The sequence below is a fragment of the Phodopus roborovskii genome, unplaced genomic scaffold, assembly GCF_943737965.1.
Source record: "Phodopus roborovskii unplaced genomic scaffold, PHOROB, whole genome shotgun sequence".
NCBI lineage: Eukaryota > Metazoa > Chordata > Mammalia > Rodentia > Cricetidae > Phodopus > Phodopus roborovskii.
This window is the reverse complement of record NW_026126638.1, coordinates 1653922-1675078: the sequence shown is the minus strand read 5'-3', so window position 1 is coordinate 1675078 and position 21157 is coordinate 1653922. Positions and strand designations below refer to the sequence as shown.

Sequence of the window (21157 nt, the reverse complement as noted above, 5' to 3'; positions counted from 1 at the left end):
CATAGGGAAAGGAGAGGAGAAGCAAGGGAGGGTAACTGGGAGAAAAGAACAAACACTGCATGTTTTCTCTCATTTCCATATTGTAGACTGAAATGTCTATGTGTCATAACAACACAAGGGTGTTACGTGCAGTGAAGGAAGACACCCGCAGGAGATGATGGTTGGGGGGAGTGTATAAGATGGTGAATGTGAGAATGACTGACATCAGGTGCCAAAGGCATGTAGAACAAGTCTCATGAAGTACCTATGGCTCCTCCCATCACTTCTCACCCTGCCCATACCCTAAACTTCTCGCTCCCAGGGGCTGGGCATCCCTTCCCCCAGCTTGTGGTTCCTATATAACTCAGCCATTTTAGACACATACTTTCTTGGTCTCTTGGCTCCTGGTTCCTCTGTCTTCCCTCTCGTTTTCCCACTTTACTCTCACTGCCCGGTTTAGTCTGCTGACCATTCCAGATGCCTCTGGTTATTCTCTCCCTTATAGCTAGAATAGCCCTTTTCTTCAACCATATATGTAAATGTCATAATGAAATCCATGATTTCACATGCTAACTTTGAAATAATAATTAAAAATTAAGATTAAGATATAGTTGCACTCTATTCTCTGCAGAGATGTAGCAGGCAAAGGACATGCAGGTCCAGCATTCCCAGTAAGTCAAGACTACATAGAAATACTTAGATTCATAGAAAAATGTGTTAATAGTTAATTCAGAGCTGGCCAATAAGAAACCATAGCCAATGGCCAACAATTTCATAATTTATACAGTGTTTCTGTGTGTTATTTGGGGCTGGTGAGGCAGTGGGACCAGGCTGGTTGGAAAGTGCATGTAACAAAATGGTTCCTACAATGTGGGTACTAAGAACTTCCACTTAAAACTTGACAAAAGCTTAAAAAGGGATTTTAGAAACAAAAAAGCAGAGGCAAGCAAGGCTTCTTGGTACCAGCATTTTTCTCAGGTGGGCTGTTTTGCTACAGAAAAGCAGAGACTCGCACAGCTCCTTTCAGGGAGTCCTCCTGACTCAGCATATGCAGAAAAAAAAAAATCACAGAGCTCTTCTAAGAGGCCCTGCTAACAACTTAATGGTGTGTAGGAGACCTGGCAGTGGCAGCGACCACACCTCCAAGCCGACAACATGCTGCTTGATGGAAGCACAGACCAAGGCAGTGAGCATAGCTCTCAGTGCTGGAGGTAAACATATCCCAGCCATCTTGGATAGAGGTCAGCTAAAACAGCTACGGCTTTCATTTTAGCAATTTTGTTGTTTAGCAGATAAAAGACTTGTGACCAGAAAAATAAAAAGATTTGCAGTAAAGACAGATTCAGATAAAGAAAAACCTCTCAAGGTTTACAGTGTGTTTTAAAATATACGTAGGCTTGGGAGAGAAAAAGAAATAGGATAAAATGGTTTAAAAACAATAGAATAGCTGTGTGGTGGCACACGCTTTTAATTCCAGCACTCGGGAGGCAGAGGCAAGCAAATCTCTGTGATTTCAAAATGAACCTGCTGTACAAAGAGAATTTCAGGACAGACAAAAGTTTAGAGAGAAACTGTCTCAGAAAATAAAAATAAAAATAAAATAGAGTAATTAAAAAAACCTCCTAAAACTTGGAAATATACAGAGAGTCTAGGTACTGCATGCTGTTGTGTTGCCTTTGAATTGCTCAATTGCTAAGGAAGGAACAACAACTGCTAAAATGCACTTGATTATCAATGCTGCTAAATTAATCCAATTTATACATTTTAAAAATGCTTTGACTTCAAATTTTAAGTCTAAGGACAGGTTACTGGGGAAAAGAATTTCTATTTTTGTTTCTACAGAAAATAAAAAAACTATGGATTCCTACCAGACTAACATGGTTTGATCAAGCAAGACCCCCTGAAACAGTGTCCCAGGTGATCCAACATTCAAAACAGCTGGGACAAGGCAGCCTTGCAGACAACAGCCAGGATTTCTGCATCTTCTTAGGATTACAGCATCCCCGACCAGCAGGAAGCAGTTTGGAAAGAATGACACCCAAATTCCCAAACATTGTCTACAAATGTTTGTTTCCATTTAAATAGGGTTGGTTATAAATGGTTGATGGTCACAACCAATATCTTTTTAAAGGTAAAAAGAGGATTGTGGTATAGAAATGAATACTTTGTTTTTGAATGGGTTTTCATTTATTGACACAAATTTAATTTTGTTAAAAGTATATTTCTCCTCTTGTTTAAATATTGTGTTTGCACAGTCCAATTAAAAATGTTTAATTGAGTACAGATTGTAGACAGTTACCTATGATAGTCAAAGCTTATACTTAGGTTGGTTAGGTTTTCTAGATATATAGAGATACATTTCAAATGTATAGGCATTCTTCAAACCTTTCAAAGACCTACAGAATATGGCATTTAAAATGATATAGGGTTTTCCTTAACAGTGAGGCACAACTGCTCCTGGCATCACAAAAGAAGATGGACATCAAAAAAACTCATTATGGCGTTTGCTTCTAATATGACAAGAATAGCCATTTGGGCAAGATACTACTCTTGTTTGGACTGTTGACTTTATACAGTATAAACCGGACATGCAGGACCCACAGAAAAGTGACTGCTGAAACAAGATGGACAGTGCTACTGGGTTCCTGCTTTATGGAAGAGTCTACCAGATAGGCGGGACTAGGAGACAAGGAGGATTCTGGGAGATGTAGTAGAGAGGAGTCAAGATGTAGGACATGAGAGAAGAGGTCTGGACCCTCTCTTCAGGAAGATAAGACCATATGAAAACACTTAGATTGATAGAAATTAGTTATTGTTTTTAAGACAGTGCTAGCCAATAAGAAATTCTAGTAATCGGCCAACAGTTTCATAATTTAAAAATAAATAATAAATAAAACATAATTGCTTTATTATTATGGTTATAACCTGGGATCAAACATTTAAGAGTTACCAGATATACCATTATGTTCTTTTTTATTATTCTTAAAGCAGGTTTCTCTCTAAGTAAAGCTTCAGCCACAGCTCTTATCAGCCATGTCATCTGGGGGGCTCTCCACAGTGTGTTTCATTTAATCTTCTCAACTGCTGAGCCTAAGTGTCTCTGTCCAGGGTCTTTCATGCTTAGCTTATTAAAGAATGGGCCAATGAGCACCTAATGTTCTTGGCTAGAGATGGAGCCTTGATTTATAAGATGGATTCATAATTCAACAGACATTGGTACTTCCCAGCAGCTCTGCTCAAATAAGTCTGGCTCAGACTTGGGTGACCCACAGATGTTTGTCCCTCTTCTCTGCCTCTTCCCTGGGGATATGGGAGGTACCTGGAGAGAAGTAGCTTTGTTTCTGGGGGGTGCTTTGCAGGTCAGGACAGAGACCTTCCTGGAATCCCAGACAAGTGTGTTTGAATCATGCAGCCTCTTGGGTTGGTGTGGAACTTGCCATCCACAGGAGAGCTAATCCCTTTCTTTGCACTGCACTCAGTCAGTGTATTCCCAGGGTCGGTGTGGCTCTACAGATGGGGTGTGTGCACTTTCCCAGACCATGGAGGCAGGATGGGAGGGGACAGCAACAGAGCAAGGCAAGTGTATGTTTTAGACTGCAGCTGTGTATTTCCCCAGGTGAATTTTAAAACCAGTCCAAAGTCATCAAGCTCTTCTGAAGAACTCTCCACACCAGCAATGTGTGTCATGCTGAGAAGCCTCTGTGGGTAAGAAGATGGAAAGGGGCAGGATGTGGGCTTCTTCCACTGAACCAGCCCCACTGCCACAGAAGTTCTTGGCACCCAGCCCTCCAGGCAGCACAGCCCTGGATCTCCATGCCACCATTGTTAACCGTGAGTGCTACAGCAGGCTGCTCCACTGTACCCAGCATTGCTTCCTAATTCTGGTTCAGAGTAAAAGTGAAAGAAAATAGAAGCAAAGGAAGGCAGAACACCTTGCAGACCAGGCTGTTTAATCAGGCATCTATTACTAAGCTCCCTAGCATTCCCAGTCCATCCCTGTCCCCTGTTATCATTGTTGTGGTCCCCTCACCACCCCATCCTGTCCTCATTTGAGACTTAACTTGACAAGCCTTGCTTAGCATCCATCTATCGGTCAGGAGACAAGGGGAAGCATTTTCATGAACCTGAATACATTGCTGAACCTCCACAGTCTCCATCTGCAAAATGAGATGTGGTTTAAAGACTCTCAAAGGTCCTTTCCAACTCTGATTTTCTGAGTCATTGCAATTTACAGTGAAATTAAATGAGGGGATTTAAAATAAACTCTCACGTCTAACAAAAAAAAATGGGGAGGCTATCAATTAACCTCGGCATTTGACTTGTGGCCCCTGCCGTCTTAGAAGAGGCACACACAGTGCCTTCCAAGCCACGAATCCAGGAAGGAAATGGCCAACACAGTACAGCCCCGCCCCTCTTTGGCACATGTTCACTTCATCTGCTGAGTATTTCATTAGAACTGGCGATGATGCTCAGAAGGAGCCAAGGCCAAGGGGGCAGGAAGGAGTCTCCTTGTTCTCACTCACTGGAAAGAGCCAGAAAACAGCAAACAGCTGGGACAGGTCTCTGTCTAGGTCACTCTCCTGCTAGGAGCATTGGATGGCTTTCTGTGTTCATAAGTTCAGACATGTTCCTGGGAGGACTCTTGACTTTGGAGGGGTTGGACCTCTCAGCAGGGTTACTGGCTGTCCCCATCCTGGCCCCAAGTGGTGTCCTGGGAAGCCACATTTCCATGGCTGCATCTATGGCTGCAGAAGGGACCAGGAGATGTCAGCAAACTCAGGCAGGAAGTAACATTGAGGGGATTCAACCTGGAAAAACTGTGGCCATTGCATCTGGGGATAAATAATCAGAAACACAAATACTCGGGTGGGAGGAGGAATGCCTGGAACGGGGTGCAACCAGCCGACATTTGGACAGGAGCTTGCAATGTGATCCAGTGACAGAGAAATTGCCAGGGGATTTGTGAACTGGATGCAAGGAGGTGATACCCCAATGAGAACCAGGAGGGAACAGGGATGAGGCCAAGCAGCTGTTCCAGGGCTCCTGGGAGGTTAGGATGGAGACTGAGCTGAGATGGCAGAAGAGAGGCTGAGTCAGACTAGAGAGAGCAGAAGCCATGGGCAGCTATCTGGAAGCCTGGCACAAGATCAGGAAGTAAGGTGTGGCCAAAATGACCCTGAAACTTGTCATGAACATCAACCGTGACTGTGGAACTCCAACAACTGACTTATTGGTCAACACCACAGGACATGGTAGATGGAGGAAGGCAAACCAACAGATACACTCAAGTTCAAGTACTGGGGTCAGTCATGTGACCTTACCCAAGTCAGAAGCAGAGCTAAGGAAAGGGCTCCGATCTACAGACAGTGAGACTCCCTCTTCCCCAGGCCTATAATCCTCCCCTTGCTTCATTGCTTAGAGCATGGGAGCCTCAAAATAAAGCTCTGGAGACAAATCTTCACGTACATTAAACCCAGTGGGGCCAATCAACTGCATGCCATCTGACCAGCGCCTTTGCCATCATATAGTTGCCCTAAAGGGATTTAGGTCAGACCTTAAGAAGAACTTCCCTCTTGAGTATTGAGATATTGCATGAGTAAGCAGAAGAGATAGTTTAGAAGTTCTCTTCTTTAAAAGGTTCATTAGCTAAATTGTACTTGGTGTATAGAAAGGAGGCATCCTCTCAACAGTAGAAGTTAGAGGGATATCATGCTTCAAATGAAAACGGAATTTCAAATTCAACCTTTAAACTGAAAATAGATTAGCACGAATGTGTACCAACATAATAAAAAGCAGTCGCTGTAACAGCAATTTGGTTAAATTTTAAAACAAGCGTTCCATGTGGCAAGTTAGATTCCTAGATCAAACTATAGCACAAAGATGAAAGGCTCAGAGGTCCAAGGACTCACAGAAATAGGGACCTCTTCCTGGGGACCATCTTGTGGGACATTGTGTGATGAGGCATTAGACCTGGGGTCCTAATTTTGGGATAGCTTTAGGAAAGAAGAAAGGGGCAGCTGTCCCACAAGATGGTCCCCATGAAGATGTCCCTATTCCCGTGGCTCCTTGAGCCTCTGAGAAGTCCTCCATCTTTCTGCTATCCTTTGATGTAGAAGTCTATCTTGCCACATGTCAGAGCCTCTCCCTGGCCCACAAGAGGCACAGCCAGGGCTCTGGTTGAGACTTACACAAGGTCATCTCCACTTTTAAGAACAACAAAAACACTTGAAATCTCAGCTCTAAGATTAAGGACATGGAAGAGCAGTGACTGTCAGGGTTTCCAGGATCCCAACTGAGATGTGTTGATGAATGTTATAACATCATTCATCTCCTCACCCAAGTTTAAGCTCCCCACCATATAATGTACCGTCTTCTTCAAAGTCACTCAACTAGGCTTCTGCAGAAAACTAAAGGAGTCTGGGACACTATACAATGTATCCGAAAGAGTATGGGACTCTATACAATGTATCCGAAGGAGTGTGGGACTCTATACAATGTATCCGAAGGAGTGTGGGACTCTATACAATGTATCTGAAGGAGTAGGGATATTATACAATGTATCGGAAGGAGCTGGACACCATACAATGTATCCAAACACACATCACTCACTCACTGAGCCAGAGTGCAGAGTCAATCTGGCATTGGAACTGAGTCTTCCACCAGAACTTCCTCCTTCTAGGAATTTCCACCCACCCTTACCATTCTCAGTTACTGTTTGCTATAGTGAGACAGGATGTGTGTAGAGAGGAATGGAGAATGGACAGAGACACAGGGAAGACAATGTCAGTGCAGGCACCTTGCAATTACCCATATGGGTAGAAGTGTCATGATGATAAGCCATAGCCCGGAGGGAATTATGCTGTGCATTTGGAGCCAAGAGATCCTAGCCTATCCATGTAATTCTGCCTGGCTTAGGCTGGGATTAATAACTGAATTAGCTTCCCTTCCCTGAGCATCCTTGCAAAGGCTGGAATGACCCAGAATGCAAGAGGCGGCGAGCAGATTAGGAATCTGCCCTGTGTAATTAGCCTCCAGGTGAATGTAACAGCACGTTTACATGGTCACCGTTAGTGGTGTGGAGCAATCTCTAGTCTCTTTTTTTCACTGAACAATGACATCCCAGGAGATGCTCCCTGTATAGCTGTGTTCCTCTTCTTGGGGCCTGTGAGGCCTCTGCACTCACACATCACACAGCTGACACACATCAGACTCTGAAATAAGCAGCTTAAGAAGGCCAGGGTGAAGGAAGGGGGGTCAGTCCCTTCTGGAGCCAGGGCTATTGCAGAAGAGCCAGTATAGTGTGGCTTCCAGGGCTCTGTTCTACCTGCTGGTGTGGCTTTGATCATGGTTTTTCAGAAGGGTGGCTGCAGTGAACCGGGACAGTCATGGGCAGTCAGAACAAGGGACTAACTATGCTTGAAGGAAAAGAAGGACCCCTGAAGAAGAAAGCAGACAGTACCCATGAGAAGCTACCTCCTTGCTCCATCTCATCCCTCTAGGTACCCAGGGGAAGAAATAAGTGACACAGCTAGGAACAATCTCAGCTCAGCCCTCCCATGTGCTGGCATGTCACACTGTCCCCTCTGTTTTGCTGTGCCCTCATAAGAGCTCCAGATTCCACTGGGCCCAAACCCTCCACAGCCTGGGCACTGGCCCCAACTTAGGGTCATCCTAGCTTAGCCTTCCAGGAATCCTGTCATCCCTGCCTTCTGGCTTCAGGCTCAGCCATCCATCTCAAGAGTCATCTGGTACAGACTGAGTATGGCCGTAGGCATAGCCCCTAGCTAGGCACTTAAGGAAGATACAGGAACCTCTGCTATCCCCAGCCCACCACCTCACATCTCGAACTGGTAAGAAAGGAGACAGTCTGTAGAGAGAGGAAGTCAGGAATGGAGCCTTTGTTTTCCACTCCTGGGCCCTTCTAAACAACCAGTACTCTGATTCTTGGAGGCAGGACCACCCTCCCCCATCTACACACAGAGGGTGGGATCAGAAGGACACTGTAGCCACATAACTCTGGCTCAGGTCCAGATCCTGGGTGACATAGCTTGTGCAAGTCACCAACTCCCTACTACTTTGGACTATGGAGCTGTTCAGGAATTCAATAGGCCACCACAGTTCTTCTGACCTCTCATGAGACAGTTACATTCCTTCAGAAGATAGGGAGAAGGGCTGGAGAGAAGGCTCAGTGGTTAAGAGCACTGGTCACTCTTCCAGAAGACCCAGATTTGATTCCCAAAACAAACATGACTGCTCACAAATGTCTGTAAATTCAACCCCAGGGAACCCAATTGACTTCCCCTGGTCTCTGAGAGCACTGCATGAGTGCATGCTACATAGACATGCATGCAAGCAAAACACCCATACCCACAAAATAAAAGTAAATGTTAAAAGTTGTTTTTAAAAAGTGAAGGTGGGAAAGAAGCTTGACTCTGCTCAGGTGGTAGGAAACATACCAGGAGTAAAAATGCAAAAGTGAGCCAGGTGGATATGCTGGCTAGTCTTGTGTCCATTTAACACTAGCTAAAGCCATTTTGGAAGCAGGACCTAACTGAAAAAAGACCTCCACTACACTGGCTTGTGCACAAGCCTGTGGTGATTTTCTTGATTGATGTGGGAGAGCCCAGCCAATTGCAGGTGACGTCATGCCTGTGCTGGCAGTCCTGGGTTCTATAACAAAGCAGGCTGAGCAAGCCATGAGGAGCAAGCCAATAAGCAGCACTCCTCCATGGCCTCTGCACCAGTTCCTGACTCCAGGTTTCTATACGGCCTGAGTTCCTGTCCTGATTTCCTTCAATCATGGACTATGGTATGTAAGTGTAAGCAGCATAAACCCTTTTCTCCACAAGCTGTGGTCATGGTGTATCATCACACCAGTAGAAACCCTAACTACAACACTAAGTGAGTTAACTTGGGTCTGTCTCATTATAATCTACAACTCAAGACCTATTTCCCCCAGACAGCTGTCAGTTACAGATCACAAATACGAGACAGAACCAGTGTGGTCAAGAACTTGCACAAAGATTCATGCCATGGAAGCAGGCCCTTCACTCTGCCTCTGCGTCCAGATTTCATCCCAGAGTGACACACTGCTGGAAAAGAGGACACAAGTCACCTCCTGATTTTCTAATCACTCAACAAGCAGCCCATGCTCACAAGCTTTGGCCCAGGCCACTCTAAACATGTGTTCCCACCTTCACAGTGCATCCTGGGGACGGTACATGGCAACACACACCTCACTGTAAGCACAAATGGGCAGTGTGCACAAGGCACCAACAGCAGGCCCACACAAGCTCTAAGGGGTTCACAGCTTTCACCCTGAAACCTTTGGGGGTTCCTGTGCTTGCACCTGACAGAGGAGGGAACATCGCAGCACATCCATCAGATTCCTTCCCTCCTGACTAGATGTTCCCAAAATGATGCAAAAAGCCATGGGCCATGCCTGAGGCTTGAGAAACACCAGGCTTCCCATAGCTGTGGGTGAGGTAAGATCACAAGATCCCAAGCTGGAAGAGCTCTGAGATTCAGGAACGTGACCTCAGCCCTCAACAACTACAAATCGTTGGTTCCTAAATGGAAACTCAATGCTGCAGACAGAACACCATCAACACCTGGTCCAGGCCCAGACTCCAGTGCCTACAGGGTCCAACATGATACAGTAGACTGCAGCAGATGAGGCCCCACCCAAGCCAACAATGCCCCCAAACCGAGTTCACATCCTGTAGACATCAGAATGGCCCCAGGTTTCCCTAAGAGCCCCAAGGCCACATGGCATGCCCCTTGAATCTTGCTAGGAGATTGAGAAACCCTCTGATTTCAGCTGACCATCTGGGCAGGAAAAGACACGGAACTGAAGGCAGAATTCTGTCCTAGTTTGATTTTTATTGTGGTTAAAACTATGACCAAAGGCTACTTGGGCAGGAAAGGGTTTATTTGGCTTACACTTCCACATTATTGTCTGTCACTGGGGAAAAGCAGGCAGGAGCTCAAGGTTGGACCTGGAAGCAGAGACCGTACAGGAGTGCCGCTCACTGGCTTGCTCCTTCTCCTCCTGTCTCTCTTGTCTTGCTCAGCTACCTTTCTTATACAACCCAGGACCACTGGTCCAGGAGTGGCATTGCCCGTAGTGAGCTGAGCCATCCCACATTAAGTATTAATCAAGAAGATGCCACCACAGTCTTGCCTACAGGCCAATCTTACAGAAGAACTCACTCAATCGAGGTTCCCTCTTAACCATCACAGGTCCCCAGGATGCATCTGTCCTTTTTAGTAGACACTAACTCAGCAAACAACCTGGCCAACGGTCCCTGCCTTTATTCCCACCATAAGTATCATCTTGTGTCCCCTTCTACTCATCAACCACAGACTAAAGAAGGCTGGGAATACATGGGATGAGCCATGACTTTTGTTGGTGACCTACCCAAAAACAAATGCATTGTCTCCTGTAGTAAGATATTCACTTTGTCTGCACCTGTGGCATTGACCATGCCCATTACAGGTGGGGACAGGGATGGACATTACCTGGGGGAACTAGGTCTGGGGAAGGGACCCAGAGCTCACTCTTGCTTGCAGGATGGGGACAGAGGAGCATCCAGAGGCATTCTTGGGACCAGGAACCTGCAGGTGTTCATGTGTCTCTGTTGTAAGTTATTTCTCCCTGAATAAACATCTATTCAGCCTGTTTTTCCTGATTCTTATTAAACCATGATAGTCTCCTTTGGAGAAAGGCCACCACTAATGCATGGGAATCAAGATTCACTGGACTCAGTATAAGTTAAGTGAGGTTTATTCAGGGAGAATTACTTACACATGAAACAGATGACCACCACGGATTCCTGCTCCACAGATGCCACCCTACCACCCGGATGCTTTCCGCGACCCCACCAGGAAGCAAGAGAGCGAGCTGGGGTGAGGGACCCCAGACCTAGCCATCCCCACTGTCACGTCAGCACCTGTGACCATGCCCAAATGGGTGTGGTCAGTGCTACAGGTGCGGGTGGGGTGGATATCTCACTACACACCATTGCACCCAAACCCACAAATCCATGCACCCAAAGCAAGAGTCATCCGTCCAAACACAATGCATGGCTGGATGTTGTAAGTTTGGGAATGGTAGGACAGGAAGGGGCCTTGGAGACTCACAGGGCCCAGTTACCTTTGCAAAATAAATGGCAAAGTTATACAAACTCCCTGAATATTTAATTCCAGCATTCAAACTAGGAATGTCTTTGTGAATAGATCCACGGTGCTTGCAACAACAAAAAAGCACAGGCTAGATTAAACTGTGATATGAAATATGGCTGGCCACCTCTATGACTTTATGTGCAAATTCTTCCACATTTCTGCTCTCCTGTACTGTAAGAAGAGTAACAGCTTATAAGGGTTTAACAGAAGATACATAAGAAAAAATAAAAACTGAGAAAGTTACTGTATTCATGCCATTGCTCAGTGAGCTGGGAAAGCATCCTTGAGCTGTACTTTAGTTCAGAGCCTTTTCTTCAGGACTAGCCTCTAGTTTAGGGGTTGGAGCATGCTAGGCAAACACACTCCTTTACCTACATCCCAGCCTGTCAACTTTTATTTCAGTCAGACTACCTCCACCCAAGCTATATAAAATCAGTATTGTCAGACTCACAATTTGGGAAGCTATGATTTATGGCTAGCCTTTTCCCGTCCCCTGTGAAGTCTCAGCTCCAGGAAGAAGTAGGAGAGAGCAGGACCCAGAAATAGATGCCTCAGCATGCTCACTCTCTTTCTGGCTCAAATAGACCGTGGCACTAACCTGCCTCTAAAGCACAAGCCTGCTCTAGGGACTAATTCACAGGTTCCCAAAATCATGCCCCCAAAACAAGATTTCCTACCAGTCCATAAGCAGAAGCCACAAGTGTCTCCAGGCAGCCTCCCTTCACACAAGGCAGGCAAGACTCCTGATAGGTGAATATGTTTGGAAAAGGTATGCAATAGTTTGTCAACTTTTTTGAGACAGGGAAACCCAAGACATACCAGTGAAATACATTTTATCCTTTGTCTGTTTATAAATGGACAATAAAGATAAGAAGACTAAGTTCCCAGAAAGGGGATTTTCAAGTACAAACAGGGGCTGGGGATATGGTCATAAAATGCTTTCCCAGTGAGCATGGTGACCTGTGTTCAGATCCTCAGCACCCATGAAAAGGCAGGACGTGGCTGTGCCTACCTGAAACCCTAACATGGAGGAGGCCAGCCTGACCTTCTTAATGAGCCCCAGGTCCTAGAGAGAGATGTTGTCTCAAAAGGTAAAGTATGTGGTTCCCAAGGACTCACCCCCAAAGCTAAGTAAACAAATACAACCTAAATATGGCCAAAAATATGTCACAACTCAAAAAAAAAAAAAACAATACATAGGGATGAATGCAATCTTTTAAAATATTTCTAGCAGGACCAAGATATGACACAAACCTATTTATGGTCATTCTTATTAATGGCAAAGTCATAGAAACACATAAATGATGTAGGAATTTGTCTATAACTTTAATTGTAGTGAATGCTAACTTTCAGCTAAGGTTGGTTTCCTGCCATCTGAGTTTCTGGATTCTAACCCTGAATTCCATTCACAAAATCATCAAGGATGGAGGTCATCAGGTATCGCAGACCAGTGGTGGCAGGAAGGCTCTTTGCACAGAAATGACACAAAGACTGAGGTGTCCCCAACCACTCACCATCTGTCAATGGAGGTTGACCTGTTCTGCTGTGGGCAAAACCCACTTTAGTTAAACTCCCTTTGGTGGTTAATCTTCGCTGTCAACTATATTTAGAATAATCCTGGAGGGCTGGAGAGTTGCCTTGGCCATTAAAAGCTAGGCTCACAACCAAAACATATAGACTCACCTTGGAGACTGATGATGCACATCCGTGGGTGTCCACGATGGGACTCCCAGAGAGTATTTACTGAGTGGGGAGACAGACCCTGACTGCCCTTTTCTCTGCTTCCTATCTGCCATGGGAAAACCTTCTCTCACATTCTCCCACTACCATGATGTCCTTCCCAAATACAAGAGATCAAGTAATCATGGGGAGAAACCTCAGAGATCAGGAACCAAATTAACCTTCCCTCCTTTAAGGTGTTTCTATCAGGCGTCCGGTCCGGTCGGAGTGTTAATAAAAGCAGCTGCAGTCTAAATGTGCACAGCCCACACCAGCATCTTGGCATACTGCAGGTGAACCCTTCTTGAAGTTTTGGTAAGCATGGGGACACAGCCCATTCACATCTGCCTGGATGGCATCAGCAGGGACAGAGGCACGGAAGGTTGGCTTACCCAGGAGCTTTAAGGCAGGGTTTGGAATTCCCATGTCATTCTCCAAGACTCTCTGCACATTTCACTGAGCTTCTGTGTGATTCTCTTGGTAAGTCTGCCCTACCCTGAAAGCATGGACTGAGTTTTATCAGCCCCAGTGTCACCCAGTGCTTAGAAGAGGCTTCAGAAATGTCACAAGTTGAGAAACAAGAGCGAGGGGCTCAAAGACTTGAGTCCACCAACTTCTCCCACAGCTGCCTTTTCATCTCTGCCATTGGAGGGACAGCACAAGCATGGGCAATGACCCTGGACACTCATGTGACAAATGGAAAGGGGATTTCTTTCACAGTGTGTCTCCCAGAGCCCAAAACACCCGGCGATGCTGCAGAGGAAATGATCAACAGGGAAGAGATCAATTGTTGCCCAACTCTCTCTTCACCATAGAGATTGGGAAATGACCACAGGAAGTCGGAGTGATGTGGGGATACCTGGTGGCCAGCATAGCCCACTGTTGGGGCCCCATCTGTGAACCCCCAGTGCCATCATACCTGGCACCATCAGGATTCTAGGAAGATAACTTAGCTTCCAGGGAAACAGGCTAAGAGGGCAGAAGTTAACTCTCCCGGCCTGGTGTGCTTGCACACATGCTGCCTGTGGTCAGGTCACTTGATTAAAGATTGACTACTGTAGTGAGCTGCAAGCCCCATCCTCTCCTGAACTTCACAGTACCTACTCTCTAATGCGAAGAAATCACCCCAAATCTTCACAACTGTAATGCTCTTCGATCCCATCTCTTCCCGAATAGCACGTGGTAACAGAAAACAAGCAAAAAGCACAACCAGAAAATTGGGTGCCCTGGGCCAGAGCCCTTCACAAGGATAAGTGTGGTTTGTGCTCTCTGGGATTGTACAATGGACATGACAAGTTGGAGCCCAGAGCATCTATCCAGTACCACTAGAGGTACCTGCTGGTAAATGAAACACTGGAGAAAGAACTCATGCACATCCCTGTCTGCTCTGCCTAAAGCCATTGCTCATTCAAATCCTTGACAATGTAGTCTCCACAGCTCAGAGGGTGAGGATACAAGGACTACCCCAGGGAGGAGTAGAAACTGGGAGTGAGGGTTGCTAGGGTAAGCACCAGATGAGAAGACCGGATGCCCATTTTTGTTCCTTTTCTTATTATAAGGAAATAGACTCCTGGCTTGGGGTGGGGATGGGGCTTCATCTCCATCCTTGCTTTCCTCTGGGTCCCTACCCCAGGCCCGCCCACTGAAATCTGTCCCCACCTACCTTCTGTGGCTCTGCTCTCAGCTGTATGGTCCCAGGGGATGGATGCTGGGCTGTCTTGTTGTGTCCCTAAAGACCTCTCAGAGTGGGAAAGAGGCCCGAGAGAAGCCCAAGGCTCCAGCTGACGCCGTGGGGTGGGAGTGAGGAGCACATCCAAGGCCAGGGGAGAGCCTCATACTTCTGAAAGCACCACAGACACACAACAGGACAGGGGCGGAGCAGCACCAAACCCCGTATCCTTGTGCTGGCCAGGCCCTTCCTGGGAACACACCCCCCACCTCTCCTGAGGAGGCCAAAGGCTCACTTCCTAATGGAGTCGGTCGGTCTCTGAAGACCTTGTTCCCACAGAAGCATACCACCACCCTCACTCCAGCCCGTGCTACCTGCTCAGTGGATGCCTGCGGCACACTGCTACTGTCACCCTAGGAAACCAAACAGCAGGGTTTTCGGGATTTGAAGTCCTAGCTTTTTCTCAGGAGGAAAACCAAAGCAAGATCTGGAATCCTAAGAGGAGAGGCTGGCTTGGCATGAGCTTTGGAAGAGCAAGATCAGCTGCAGCAGGTGTCACCATCTCTCCTGGAAGGCTATGACTGCAGCATGAAGGGAGGGATGGTCACCCAGGTTGCCTAGCGCTCCAGAGACCAAAGGGCCCAGGCTCCCGGCCTCATTACTCTGCAACTATTAATACACACTCCAGCTAGAAAATAGGGACACAGCACCCCAACTTCACTTCTCAAGACCTCAACTCCTAGCACCTGCCAAGCTCTCTATAGATTCTTGATGGGAGTGGCCCCCACCTACAGGACATGTGTAAAGACTGAGGGCGGGCCCCGTCAGAACAAAAGCATGCTTCATGGAACCACAGATCCAATCGGGAATATCCCAAAGTCACCTAATTCTAATTCCTTCAGAGGAGAGGTGTTTTAATCATTCAATCATAGAAGAAGAAAAAGGAGGAGGATGAAGAAGAGGAGGGGGAAGGTACATAGTCACTTATTTTAATACAGTAAAAAGATTCCAATTCCCTTGCCTTCATGCCTGTCTCCAAATGGACCTTATTGAGAGGTTATGTCACACACACCCTGTGTCCCTTTCCAGTCCCTTTAATGGGTGCAGTTACTCGGGATCCACTGTCAGATGCCCAGGCTAGCAGTCAGGACATGGGTAACGTAACTGTCCTGTGGCTCAGACAGGAGTCTCTTGCAGGAGAAGGTTTTATGCCCACCTTGGTTCTCACCTGATGCTAAGAAGGGGAGAAAAAGAGCTCAGTGCCTTGAAGGAAGCTGGGGTCACTGGGGCCTCCCAGTCAGCACATTGTCCACTCCGTGCCTGACTCGGCCAGGAAAGGTCACAGAGCTGCTGAAGATGGTAAGTCATGTTCAGTAGCGTCAGCAACAATGATCAGCTCCCTGGTGCCTGATCCCAGGAGAGCTAACCCTCCTCAGTCAGGGGCCATCGGACCCCCTGTGGATACCTTCTCTTCCACTCCTGCATGGGCTTGAGATTTCAAGGCCTGAAGTGTGCGATGAGGTCTTGCCTGAAAATGTCTGACCAGTCCCCCAGCCTCTGCCCACACTATACCTGCCTCTAGGACTCCCCTCAAATGCCCCTGGCGACACCATGAATCTCAGTCTCCGTTCTGTCCTGCTGGCTCTTTAGTCCAATGCAGAAGGTCTGGAAAGTATGGCTGGACAGGTGGAACCTCCTAGCACTTCCACAGAGGCCTTATCCATCTTACTCCACAGCCCCTGGGACTAGAGGGATGTTGGTTCTGGTGGAGGACACTCCTAGACTACTGCAATTGTCCTCCCATTTAGAAGAGTGCCCACATCTGAAGGAGTGGTCCTCAGTTATATGAGTGGGTAACAAGGACGCAAGTTCCTCTGCGAGCCACAGGCATCTCCGGGATGGTTCTAACTTAAACTATTATTAGCTGGCCAGGCAAATGAGCTAGTTCCCATCCCTATGACAACATTCAGAATTGCCATCGAAGGATGAGCATGAATGAGTCAATCCAATAAAAATCACACTCAGAACAAAGCAAAAAAATAAAAAATAAAAAAAAAAACTGAAGCACCAGCTGTGGGGTGTACCGCATACCGCAGCACCATTCTGTCCAAAGAGAAGGACAGAAAAGAATTCTACTCAGAGCCTGGTGGACACAAAGTTCTTTTCCGATAACTTTAATAGGTGTCTAATAGAAACCCTTTTTCCATTTCACTGTTCTTAAAGTCAAATCAGAGCCTAAGAAGCAACCCAGCCCAGAAGGAAGGGCAACCAAGCAGGAGGAGCCACTGAAGCTGCCCTTTAAACTGCCTGCTGATCTCTGGCAAGGCCCCTCCCATGCAGCGCCCATGCTCTAGGCTCATGCTCGCTCAAAGGCTGAGCACCTCGATGAGAAGTTGTTCAGAAACCCACAGGCTCCACGGATGACTCTCCCACCAAATTTAGCACCAGAATGGGGGTGGGGAACAAGAAGATTATAAAATGCTGGCCCTGCAGGCCCTGCAGGGGTTGACAATTTACCCTCAGTCACAGTGTTGGGGGAGCACACTGTGAGAGGCAACCTGAGGGTCTCTTTCTGTGAGGGGGGTAATAAGGTCAACTTTGGTGACTGCCAAGGACCCTTTAGAAATAACATATGAGACACATGTGCAGAGCATGAAGGAGCCGGACTCCAGCACTGAAGCAGAAAAGCAAAAAGAGAGAGCTGGGGAAAGTGTGTTTCAAGTGAATTTAAAATTCAGAATCCCTGCAAAACAAACCAAAAAAATGTGAACCCCAAACAGAACCTAAGGAGATAAAATGGTGGAATACAATGTTATAGCTTGGGAGGGGAGTCTAGAATAAAGGACAGGCAGTCAGAAACAAATCTGAATAGAACATGGATTTTAGTTAATAACAATGTGTCAATGTTGCTTCATTGATTGTAACAACAGTGCCACAGTAATAAGAAGGTAATAACAGGGGAAGCCAGGCACAGAGTAGGACCATAAGAGCTCTATACACTACTTCCCATTTTGCTGTAACAATAAAAACAGTTCTAAATAATAGTCTATTTAAAAAAATAACAAAATTGCATACAGCATTTCCCAGAACCACGATGTACTAGAATGATTGCCTATGGAGAGAGTAGGCAGTGATGGCTGTGGGAAGTAAGTGTTTGCAGATGACAATGATGACCATGGCATGCCATGGGTGCGGAGAACAGTTAACTTTTCCCATGTTGTAGCCCAACACAAATCAGGAGAACTTGTCAGAGAGAGGGAATCTTACAAGAGAGTTGGTCATGATGGCTCCTTGAGTGGGATGACAGGATGGTTCAGGGATGCTGAGCCCTCAGGGAGAAGAGCTAATTGAACCTCAAAGCCAGGATGGGGCTGGGAAGGAATATGCTTGGTAGTTGTACAATACAGAGCTTTATAGAAGAACTAATATTAGTCACTCAGCTATCTCTGCGCCCTCCATAGTCTCAGCCTGGCTCAAAAGCACTATGCAGAGGGCACTGAGGCTGACCAGATACACTGTTGGCCATGATAAAAGATCAGGCCAGCCATTATAGATTTAAGAAGAAATCTGGCACTAGGGAAATGTCCAGAGATCTACAAGAATGAACCCAACTAACAATCTAAGCAATAGTGGAGAGGCTACCCTTAATGCCTTTCCCTAATAATGATATTGATGACTACCTTATACACCATCCTAGAGCCTTTATCTAGTAGCTGGTGGAAGCAGAAACAGACACTCACAACTAAATACTGAGCTAAATTCCTGGAATCCAGTTACAGAGAGGGAGGAGTGATGAGCAAAGGGGTAAAGACCAGGCTGGAGAAACCCACAGAAACAGCTTACTTGAACAAGGGGGAGCTCATGGACCCCAGTCTGATAGCTGGGAAACCAGCATAGGACCAACCCAGATCCCCTGAACGTGGGTGTTAGTGAGGAGGACTGGGCAGTCTATGGGGCCTCTGGTAATGGATCAGTATTTATCCCTAGTATACGAATGTTCTTTGGAAGCCCATTCCAAATAGAGGGATACTCTCTCAGCCTAGACACATGGGGGAGGGCCTGGACCCTGTTCCAAATGATATGACAGACTTTGAAGATCCCCCATGGAAGGCCTTATCCTCCCCGGGGAGCAGAAAGGGGATAGAAGAGGGGAGGGAGACAGCAGAGGAGGGGAGGGTAAAGGAAGTGGGATTGACATATAAAACAACCTTGTTTCAAATTTAAATTAAAGGGGGGGGGATAATCTTTATCTAAATCAAAAAAAAAAAAAAAAAAAAAAAAAGGACCAGGCCAGCTACTGTAGATTGTGGATTTCAGGTCAATGTTCAATACATATCCCTAATACCACATAAAGCACATTTGAGCTATATTTTTTTTTAAAAAAAATGTTTTTTTCTACAGTTTCTCGTTGTTGATCTGAAATTCAATTTTAATGAAGCATCTACACTTTGTTATATGTAGAAGTTTGAATAATAATAATAATAATAGCAGCATCTGCTTGATATGTTCAATCTTTTTACCAACCCCGGGAAGAATGTATCTGCCCAAGGTCCTGAGTTAGAAAATATATGAGAAGCAATACACCTCGACTGCCTTCTGAGTGCCCCCTCCTGAGTGTGACCTGTACTATTTCCCAACCAAGTCCTTTACTCCCTGACATCAGAGACAGCTGTGTGAACTACAAGTACCATGACCTGGAAGTCACCTGCTCAGGTGACTCCTAGCAGAAGAACCAAATAAGCTTTGGGTTTCAAATGGCAAAAACCAGTAGGCCACAGTAGAGGGGCCCAAAGTGATCCAACAAGTAATGGTCTCCTCTTCTGGTGAGAAGGTGACCTAGAGAAATTTCTCCTGCCACAGGATTCTGGATGAGCCATGAAAATAAGTACCACAAGGGCCTGGGCCAAAATACATGTATCCCACCTCAGGACAGAGAAGGGATGTATGTCCTCTGAGGGCCCTTCCAGTAATGAGGACTACATTAATGTTAACCTTGCAAATTAGATTCCCGGTTAGAATACCTTCCCAACTTTCAGCATGTCACTTTTGAAAACGGCCCAGTCCTAAATGTGATGCCTCCATCAAACCCCTCCCCTCAAGGCTCAGGAACCTATTTGGAAGAGGCAAAGCACAGATTATAAAAGGTGATGGGTGACTCAAAGGAAACTGTGTCTTCTAGACAACAGGACTGATGCACACATGACTTTCCAGGGACTGTGGCAGTGTGCGCAGAAGAACCTGCACAGGTTCAAGCCAGATGGATTCCCAGAACTGGGAAGGAAAAGTGGTCCAGGGGTCCCACCCCTATTCAGGAAGCTATTTGAAGCTAATACTTGCTGCCAAAGGGAAAATCCATTTTCTCCAATGGAGTGTCACTGAGTATGTCAACCATACTCCAGGGAAGGCCAGGTGCTCAAGAGTAAGTGGCCAACACAAAATAAATTCTTTGGCTTTTTGTGGACTTTTTGGTTCATTATAGCATTTTTTTTTTATCTTACTGGTCTTTTGTTTGGTTGTTGGTCAGCTGTTTGGGGGGACACATGATAAGAAGATAGGGAGAACCTGGGAAGAGTTAGAGGAGTGGGAAAACATGGTCAAAACATTACATGAAAAAAAATGGTATAAAAATCATAGTAAACACTCATTGAGCACCTCATGTATATGAGATATTGTGCTAGATGTTTTCATTTCCCTACGACAGTGGAATATGTAACAACCACAGCCCAGCAAGGAGCCTACGGTTCCTCTAAAAGGCCAACCAATTATACAATTAGCAGTTATTAGACCCCTACTGAGAGAGAGATTCTATCCCAGGTCCCAGCCTTCATGGAGCTGGTGGGGCAGATAAGAGACAAACCTACCACATCGCTGTAGGTAGGTGGCAGTGCTGAACTAAATGGGATGGAGTAATGCAGAGCAGGGGCCAGGGTGGAGAGTAAAAGGCAGGATGGGATTTTATCAGGGATGACTAGGGGAGGAGGGAAGAGCAGGGACATGAGGGCATAAGCATGCATGGGTCTGAGCAAGAATCCCTGAAGAGAAGACTCCATCAAAGTCAACACCCTGAGGCCAGGGTAACCCCAACCCACAACTAAGGGCAGGCTGGTAGCTGGCCTGGAATAGAAGTTTGGAGAAGAGAAGATTAGCAATAGATGCATTTGGAAGAAAGAGTAAGGCCAGGATGTTTTGACAAGATCAGAGTGCTATGGATAGGCAATACATGGATGGGTGACTGGATGGTTGAGTGGGGGTGGATAAATGGGTGGCTGGGTAGGTGGATGAATAGGTGGGTGGGTGGGGTGGATGGATATGTGGGTGGGTAGGTGGATGGGAGGGTAGGTGGGTGGGCGGATAGGATGGTGGATAAGTGGGTGGATAGAAGGATAGGTGGGTGAATGGATGGATAGGTGGTGGGTGGGTGAGTGGATTTCCGTGGATTACCTTAGTCTGCTTACCAGAGGCAATTAACAGATGTGCAAGCACACATACACACACACTTGGAGATTTATAAAATATACTCAATGGTGTCCCATTCAGTCCCCTAAAGTATCTCATGACAGATTCCTCGGGGAGCTCTGGGAAAGCCTTATTTTTCAAGTTCAACAG

The 21157-nt window shown here is 46.3% G+C and overlaps 1 protein-coding gene across 1 annotated transcript in view; it reads right to left on the bottom strand.

Moving 5' to 3' along the window:
* Positions 1-21157, bottom strand: part of Ano2 (anoctamin 2) — a gene marked incomplete at its 5' end in the record, with an annotated part of 300185 nt that overhangs the window by 276806 nt on the left and 2222 nt on the right. The gene's annotated exons all lie outside the window — the stretch shown is intronic.